A 10,016-nucleotide genomic window follows, 5' to 3' on the forward strand; every position below is an offset into this window, starting at 1 on the left:
GTGACATGGTCAAGTCTGTACTTTTAGGAAGACTATTTTGATAGTGATAACAAGGATGGATCAGTTAGAAGCAGGAAAACCAATGGCCATATTCTCTCAATTGATCTCTTGAGATGTTATAAGAGTCTAATAAAGGTTTGTGACTATGTGTGTGAAAAGATGCACCAGAGATTTTGTAGAGGTAGAATTAACATAATTTTGGAAATTATTTGGTATATGAATTAGGTGAAAGTTCTCAAAATGGTACCTCAAAAGGAGTATTTGATAGAATTCGAGATGGTTAGGCTTTAGCAAAAAAATCTAGATGAAGGTTGATTTAAAAAAAACTATCAAGTTAAAAAAAGATTGTTTCCTTATCCCCAGAGAGGGAAATGATTAACTGGAAATTACAGATATTTTGGTTTTATACAAAGAAACACTTTCTAATAATTAGAGTCATCTAAAAATGAAATGAGCTGCTTGGAGTACATGACAGAGGTCTCCTTTACTGGAGATTTTCAGGTTTTATTTTAGAGGGGATTCCTGCTTAGGTAGAGTTTGGACTGAACAATCTTTGAGATCACTTCCAATTCTAAGATTCCATGATTTTACTCCTTTTCTACAATCATTTATTTGATTTAAGAATCCTAAAAATACCATTCTATGTCAATTGATTAAATGTGGACTAAAAAGAAATTAAAGTTCTATCTGCATGTGTCTTTCTATCAATTTAATCAAAGTAGTTTCATTTTTTAATGGAATTGACTTTTTAATACAATTTTCTAGTTGTTATAGTCAGTACAATGGATCTGCTTATTCAAGAGGCCTTAATCTGTAATTTTTTTCTATGAAATAAATAAATAAATAAAATTTATTTTTATGAAATAAATTAAAGATAATTAGGCTATAAGGTAAACATATAGACTGATAATGGCCTCACTCATCTAACATGCAGCCTTCCCAAATCAAACTTTTAATTGACTAAATCACAGCTCAATATTGAGACTAGATTCAATTAATTTCAAAAGTCCATTAAACAAATAGCTCAAAGTTTATAGAACACTCAATTCATAAATTTGAATTCAGGCATCTAACTTTCCCTTTTATTAATTCCATACAGATATTTTTAGATAAACCTGAATGTACTCTAAGCCCTGGATTTGTTTGGAAGCATTTTTTTTACAGCAAACACTCTCCATGACATTAGCACTTAGTGGAGATGAAAAACATGCCACCTCATTATCTGAGAGATCAGACTGTTGTAAGCCTTATGAGGTTTGTATCCTGTGGGTTTACCAACAGAGGAACATCTCTAACTCTTCCTCTTCTAATCCTAGGGATGTGAGATTGCTGCTCAGTGACATTGTGCCAATATACAACAGAAAATATAGGAAAAAAAAACATCATGGTGCCATGGAAAAAGTTCTCAAATTGGATTTGCAAGACTTACATTTAAGTACTAGCTTTACCAAATATCCACTGGGCATTGGTAGGATAATCACTTAATCTCTCTGGGCTTTAAGAGGGCAGTAGAGGAGGAAAATGATACTTCAATATCTGTTTAGTAAGGCTGATGTAAGGAAGAAACTTGTTCCATCTATGGAAATGTGAACTACATGGTCTCTGAAGGGAGAAAGACTTCGAGCAAGACTCCTTTCTGTTGGTCTGTGTAACATATTTTCACTCAAACAGCTTTCCCCTATTGCTGAGGAGTACCTTAGGGATATGGTTTTGTACCTTTCTAGGAAGACAATCAAACTCATTGGATTCTCCTTTGCCCAGTACAGAATCACAGAATCTCAGAATAACTGCAACATCCCCATAAAGTGATCATCCAGCCATTGTTTTCTGACCTCTAAAAAATGCCTTTTATCCTTAGTGGGATGCTATTGTATTCGCTATATATTACTTGGGTTTCTAGCCAGTCCCACTTCGTGATATTGTTTCTATAATTTTTCTTTTATTTCTTTTATGATCTTTAAAGCCCACCAAGCATCTTTATCTGTCTGGTATCAGGCAGCACAATGATGTAAACTATGTAAAGTTAATGTGAATAAAGATTCAATTAGGTCTTTATTTTTTAAACCTTTAAGTCTAAGGAAATGTGAAAGCAAAATCCAAATATTTGACAATGAGGACAATGCATGATTCAAAACTCTATACAAACAGAATATGCAAAAAATATAGTCAATCACAGAGAACAATGTACATATTTACATGTCTACTCTCCATATTTTCATATTTTAAGATATAAAGTACATATCTATGATTAAATAACAAATCTCTACATATCTCCCTAAAATAAGAGAGAAAACAAGGTTAGGAATTATGATTAATTAAATATAATCAGTATATCCCAATAACTCATGAAAATAACTGAATTAACTGAATATATATTGTAAAACTTTAATGCTCCCTTTTTGCTATTCAATACTTTGTAGCCCAAGAGAAATGACAGTTGCCTGAGAGCAAGACAAATCACTAAAATTTTAAAAAGGAATTTTTTCTTCAAAAAAGCTTCAGATATTTGGGTGCTTTTATTAATAGTCTATATTCATTTTGTCATCCTACTAGGGCAGATATGTAATACATGATGAACTGAATTGAGGAAGCCATTGGGAGGCAACTTCCCCAGGAGACTGCTCTTCTAACAACCCCATCTCATTAATCTTCCATTTCTCCCTTCCTACTTGCTAATTCTCTGCTGCATATGAACATGTTCATATCTCCTCTATGCTCAAAAAGTACTCACTTGATATGTCCATCCCCTCTAGATATCATATATCTTGTCTGTCTTTGACAGCTAAGTTCCATGAGAAATCTATCCAAAATCAGTGTCTCCACTTCTCCAACTTTCTTCATAACTGTATTCTGCATTTGAGTTCATCATTCAACTCATATGTCACACAGCAAAGTGACTTTTTAATCACCAAATCTAATTTCCTTTTGTATTTTTCTGAACTATTTGATACCATCAATCATTCGCTTCTTCTTAATAGTGTCTTCTCTCTAGGTTCTCTTCATACCTGCCTAACCACTCTGTCTGTTTATTGTCTTTCATCTTCATCCACATCACACCCACTATCTATGGGTATCCTTCAAGCTTCTGTCCTGGGTCCTCTTTTCTTCCTCCATAGAATCTCACTTTGTGATTTTATCCACTCCCATGGATTTTATTATCTTCTTTATGTGCGTAATTCTAAAATCTACTTATTCAACCTTAAACTCTCTCTGATCTTCAGTCTTACTTCTCCAACTGCCTGTTGGACATCCCAAATCTGATGTCTCTCACACATCTTAAATTCAGTATGTCCAAAATAGAACTCATTATATTTATTTTCCTCTAAACATCCCTTCCATTGTCAGGTATATCATCATCCTGTTAGATCTACAGGCTTTCATCCTAGAAATCATCCATTCTGGTGCACTCTCTCTCACCGCATACATCTAGTCTGTTGTTAACTCCTGTCATTTCTACCTTCATAATCACTATTGTATGTGTTTCCTTCTCTCACCTAAAAAATAAAATACAGGTACAGGTCCTCTTCATTTAACAGCTAGACGAATCCAATAGCTTTCTAGTTGGTTTTCTTGCTCAAACCTTTCTATTCCATCTATCCTAGACAAAGCTGCCAAAGTGATCTTTGAAGCACAATTGTGATCATTCCATCCTCCTAACTCAATAAACTTCAGCAACTCCATAATACCCCAAAGATGAAAGGTAAAATCTTGTCTGACTTCCTTAGCCCTTCACAACCTGGTTCCTTCCTACTCAGCTTCAAATGAAAGTATATTTGATATGATTTATCTATGTGCATGCTATTTCCTTAAGTAGACTATAAGATCCTTGGGCAATGCATGTCTTTTGCTTAGTGCCTAGCACATAATTGATATTTTATAATCATTAAATTAGAGGGTTTGGGGAGAGATCACAAGCAATTACAGATATTAAGAAAGGGCATGTATAGAAGGAGGTATAAGAGCTAATTCTTGATTGTCAGAGCTCCTAAGAAATAGGAATGAAAAGAGAGAATATTCTAGGTGGGAGGTGAGAGTATTAATCAGTCCAAAAATACAAAGTCTGTGCAAGAAATGAAAATTCATGTCCAAGAAATAGCAGTTAAGTGAGTTTGGTGGGCATATAGAGCATGTTGATCTGAATAATGGGAAATCAAACTAGAAAGCGTCCTTCCATATTGTGAATACCAAGTATATCACAATATTTCAAGGATCTATGATTTTATCATAAATATTCTTTCAGAGTTTCTGTGTCTTAAAAGTTTTTAAACCATTTCCCTGTAGCCAACTTAGTAATAATCTCTCTGAGCTTAGGGTGACTCTGATTCAAAAGTCTCTCACTAGGTCCTTCACTTCCTGCCTCCTACTCCCAAAGACACCCTTAAAGGAGACTTTGTTTTAACAATATAAGATGTTTTAAATGATGTCTGAGGAATGGGGAGTGGAAAGATCTAGTTCACCAGCATTAGCATTCTACAAGATAGCATTTCTTGAATAAACTACTTTAAAATTATGTTGCTGTTTGTCTTTCATTTTTTGAAGATGACCAATGATATCACAGGGTGAATATTTGCTTTTGAATTGGATTTAAGTGAAGTGCAGTTGCACAAAGTCAGTATCTTCACTGTCTTCCAGAGTCATCAAAGTCCAGTGTCAGGACAAAAGGCAAGCCTGATGGCCTGAGATGCAATTGATAAACTTGTCTGATCAAGCTCTAAGCACTCCACCACACCTGCTTCAACTACCTTCTTGACAACTAGAACAAATTGTTCTCATCTGCTCATCTGATCTGGAAAAGTTTACAAATGTTTGGGGTAGGCAACTCCCTAACTCACTAAAGTCTTTGAGGTCAAGTGCTAATCCTCAACCTGGTTAAGCCCGTCTGCTGATTGGACTATGGTTCATTTAATGTACATGCTAGAATTTGTGGGAGCCACAGGTGAGAGCTAAGTGGCAGGTGGACAAAAAAGGTGAGTGAGCAACCCTGTAAAGGGTTTGGTAAACCCTCACACCAGAAGCGCAAGTCCTTAAATTGTATTGCTTAGAAAAAAGAACTTAATGACAATTCAACCTTTTCTGTCTCAAGAAGGAGTAAACCAGTACAGAGGAGTGTTGGTCGAAGGAGATGCAGCTGATCTGGGGGGAGGGGGAGAATCCTTAGATTTGTTTTAAAGCATCATGTTCTGCTTCAATAATAAGATATTTTGGCTAAAGTATTTTAATATCCAAAGGATCATAACTTGAAATGAAGAGTAATAGATGAAGTAAATCTAGACACATGAAGTCTTCCCAATGCTACTAATAATAATAGTAAAAGCTCTCCATATGCATGAAATGTCTTAATAGATGTGTATTCATCTCTTCCTCTCACAGTACCCAACAAAGGGTATCATTGTAGAAAGAACTCAGCTTCATGATCATGACTTTTAGCAACTGAGGAATGGCTTCTTAAGTTTCATAAATATGAAATAGTTCATTATATATCTTGGAAATGAGACTTTACTCCCCCACCACATTATTTCCCTTCTAATCTTTGTTGTGTAGGTTTTGTTTGTGCAAAACTTTTAAATTATACATCATAAAAGATTCTATTTTATCATTTATGATCCTTTTCATCCCTTTTTAAAATCATGAACTCTTATCTAAAGATCTTAAAGGTAATTTCCTCCTTGTTCCTTTAATTTTTTTTTTCTGATGTAACCTGTATCTGTCATGTGTCCATTTAGAGCTTACTTATGGTATGAGCTATGGATCTAAACATATATTCTGCCAGACTTATTTCCAATTCTCCCAATATTTTTTTACTGTTTTTGTTGCCAAACAGTGAATCTTTTCTTAAATAGCTGGCTTCTTCAGCTACATGAGAAACTAGGCTACATGGCTGGTTTGTTGGGTTGTCTTCAGTATTTTGCATAACTAATCTATTCCACTGATTAAACTTCCTTTTTTAGAAGGTACCAAATCATTTGATGATTACTCTTTTGTAGTATTTTTTGAGATCTAGTACTGCTGGCCTCTATTCCTTTCCACTTTTTTATTCACTATTTCTTTTGCCATCTTGACATTTTGTTCATCTGAATTAATTTAGTTATTATTTTATCCTGCTTTATAAAATTAGTCCTTAGGTAGTTTGATTGGCATGATATTTAATAAATTAATTTAGCAATTATTATCATTATCACTAAGGTGGTTCTACCTACTCATGAATAATACTATTTTTCCAAATATTGATATCTGTATTACTGTAAAGATAGTTTTGTAATTATAACCATATTAATTCCTGTATGTATCTTGATAAACTGCATTATAAATAGACAATACATTATGACAGTAGATAAACAGAATATATTCTATTGTTCTTTTGAATGGAATTTCTTTTTCTATCTCTTCCAGCTGATTTTTGTTGGTAATGTATAGATATGGTAATAACTTATGTGGACTTATATAATTTTTTAAAATAACACCTTTTCTTTTAGAATCAATACTATGTATGGATTCTAATTCAGATGAATGGTAAGGGCCAGGCAATGGGAATTAACTGAGTTGTCCAGGGACATACATCTCTGAAGTGTCTAAGGTAAAATTTGAACTTAGGATCTCCCCATCTCCAGATCTAGCTCTCTATCTGAGCCACCTAGCTATCCCTGAAGTTATAGTTTGTATTTCTTTTTTGACTCTCTAACATTCTCTAAATAAACCATTGATCAAATCTGAAAAAATAATATTTTATTTCTACTTTGTTTATACCCTCAATTTTTTATCTGAATTCTGTAACTAAAGTTTCTAACATTATGTTAAATACTAGTGAATAAAAAAATACTAGCAGACAAAATAGATATCCTTGTTTTATCTCAGATTATGTTTAAGTGTTTGTGTGTATACATACATAGATGGAAAGGATTGTGGGAGCTGTGTGTGGTCCCAGCCTTCCTTATCTGGGGTCCCGCTACCACAGGATCCTCAAAATTGAGGGATTTGGGCCAGAGAGCTGCAAATTTTCATCGGGTTCTATGTAGTCTGATCCAGGGTACAATCTGATCATTGTTCCAGATCTTGTTTCAGGTCTTTATACTCAACATAGAATGCAGATATTCCCCTAGGTCAAGATTCAAAAGACCATTTCTGGCTCTACCCTGTTAGTTTTCTGGAAAGTTCTTCAAATTCAGAATGATAGCAGTCTTTTTTTAATTCTGTCAGGAGCAAACGAATCTTTTCTGTGATCTTGCTCTGGAGTCAAAGAAATAGCATTTACTCCCAGCCTTTCTTTGTTTTGAGCACCAATAATTAGTACACAATTTTGATGAGGGATAGTGAGACAGAGAGAGAGATAGAGAGTACATACTCTATTGGTTTATATCTGTTCTAAACATGAGAGATGAGTTAATGATTCTTTTATAGGGTAAAGGAAGTAACTCTGTTTGCCTAGCCTAGTTCTGAATAGGAGTAGATAATTCTATAATTTTCCCCATTAAGGCCATGCTGACAGTGTTACAGTACTGTTCCAAGCCCAGGGAATGCACCTATCTTGTCAGTCTACTCTTGTACCTTGCCTATGGGCTGTTTATATAATATTAGGTAGAGAAGATGACCTTCGTTAGTTTGCCCTTAGATTCTGCAACCACTATTTGATCTAGCACTTCATGTATCTTCATTGGGCTGCTTCCTCCTACTGGGCTATCTATGTTGGCCACTATTAAAAAAGATCCTCTTAGCCTAATCCAATATTCTTAGGCTGAAATTGTGTGAAAAATTTGTCTATTTGATCCATAGATGATGAGAGCTAAAGAGTCCTTATAAATTACCTGGTCTAATGGTCTCAATTTCAAAAATGAAGAGGGAGCAACATGATTTACCCCAAGTTCACGCTTCCAGTTGTTGGCAGGTAGAATTAGGACCCAACCCTCCTAACTCTCAGTATTTCTATTTTCTCTCTTTCTTTCAAATAAGCAAACTTTTCATTGAAAAAAAAGCAGATATATAGATATATAGATAGGTAGGTAGATAGATAGATAGATAGATAGATAGATAGATAGATAGATAGATAGATAGATAGATAGATAGATAAAATCTATTTCCTGGATGCTCACATATGTTAGGTCTAAGACAATGGTTTACAACTGAGTAGTCATTCAAATTAAGGCTTTATTTAATGAAATCTTGGGAGCTATCTGTTATTAATGATATCAGATGTTACCAGTCAGTCCACATTAAATTGAAGACATCATCCCTTAGTAATAGATCTCAAAATGGGTGAGATACTACAGGCTTCTCAGACTCTCTGGGCAATGCCAGCATGTGAACCTGATTCTGAAATAATGTTCAAATCACTCAGTTAATCATTGGTGCCAAAGGTCATTTTCTAGTCTGCATATGGCTTACCACTGACATAGCCAAGAGATATTCTTTGTGCAATGAGGTCTTTATCAAAATGAAAAGCAAAAATTTTGTTTTTCTTTGTCTATTCTACCCAAGGAGATATTAGAGCAATGTTATTTCAGTTTGTAGAATTGAATTCCTTGTGGAAATGCATTGTCTCATAAAGCCATTTGATGTCAACTGAGCTTCAGCAATTACTTGATGAGGAAATGCATCCAATCTCCCATCCTGACCATAAGCAGCAGAGCTGGGACCCATGGCTTTACCTCGGGGGGTGGGGGGCAGATTTCTAGCTATAGTCCTCCTTTCTGAGCTGGTCAACAGGTTTTAAGAGGTTTTCAAGTAATATCTATGCCATTATCATGCAACCACCTCAAAAGTATTAAATAAGCACTTCTGCATGACTACAGCAAGTTAAGCCCATGTCTCAACCAGAAGTCATATCAGAAAAGGGTAAGCAGGGAAGAAAGGAAAAAACCAATAAGATAGATAGAACTGGGACTGTGTCAGAATGTTGTAGGAGCCTGTCTTCTCTGCAACTTTGCTTCTGTTACAAATACAAATGTAGCAAATTGTTTAGCTTTCAGTTGATTAATGTACAGAAGGGGAATCTTGACAATTACATTATTACACTAGTAGACATGTGCCTTGTTTAATAAATTGTGACATAATTTATCATCCATCATATGGCTAATGGCATCCATTCAATAATCTGTTTGTATGGAATACAGTGGAATGCTACCTTGAAGAGGTATGCCATGTCCACGGAGTCATAAAACTGTGCATATCCTTTGATCTAGTAATACCACTACTAGATCTGTATCCCAAAGAAATCAACGGCAAGGAAAGGGGACCTACTTGTACAAAAATATTTATAGCAGCTCTTTTTGGGGCAGCAAAGAACTGGAAGCTACAGGGATATCCATCAATTGGAGAATGGCTGAACAAGTTATGATATAAGATTGTAATGGAATGTTATTGTGCCATAAGAAATGATAAATGAAATAATCACAAAACACCTAGAAATGCTCTTATGAAATTACACAAAATGAAGTGAGCATAACCAGAACATTGTACACAGTATAAATAATAACATATGATGATCAACTGTTAATGATTTAACTATTATCAGCAATGCAAAAGTCCAAGGGATTCATGATGATAAAAAGGATATCCACCATCATAGAATCTGAATATAGATTAAAGCATACCATTATTCACTTTATTTCTTTTGTGAATTGTTTTTTCTAGTGTAAAAAATGGGTGTTTTTTTACAACATGATGAACACTGAAATATTTATTGTACAACAATCATATTACCTGCTTTCTGGGGGAAGGGGTTAGGGCGGGATAGAAGAAGAGGACATGGATCACAAAATGTCAGAAAACAATTATTAAAATTATGATGACCCATAAAAATAAATAAAGTAGATACATTTATACATTGCATATGTATTCATACACATGCATATAAATATGAATACAACTCAGACCAAGGAACAAATCATGACATCACTTTCCATGTCCCAGACAAAAATGAGTGACTAGCATTTATGAGAGGTGGTGTGAAATTGAGAGCTTGCCTCAGTGCCAGGAAGGCTTCATTTCAAGCTCTGCCTTTGCTGCATTCTGGTTGTTTGACC

Source organism: Monodelphis domestica, chromosome 6 (assembly GCF_027887165.1).
Source record: "Monodelphis domestica isolate mMonDom1 chromosome 6, mMonDom1.pri, whole genome shotgun sequence".
NCBI lineage: Eukaryota > Metazoa > Chordata > Mammalia > Didelphimorphia > Didelphidae > Monodelphis > Monodelphis domestica.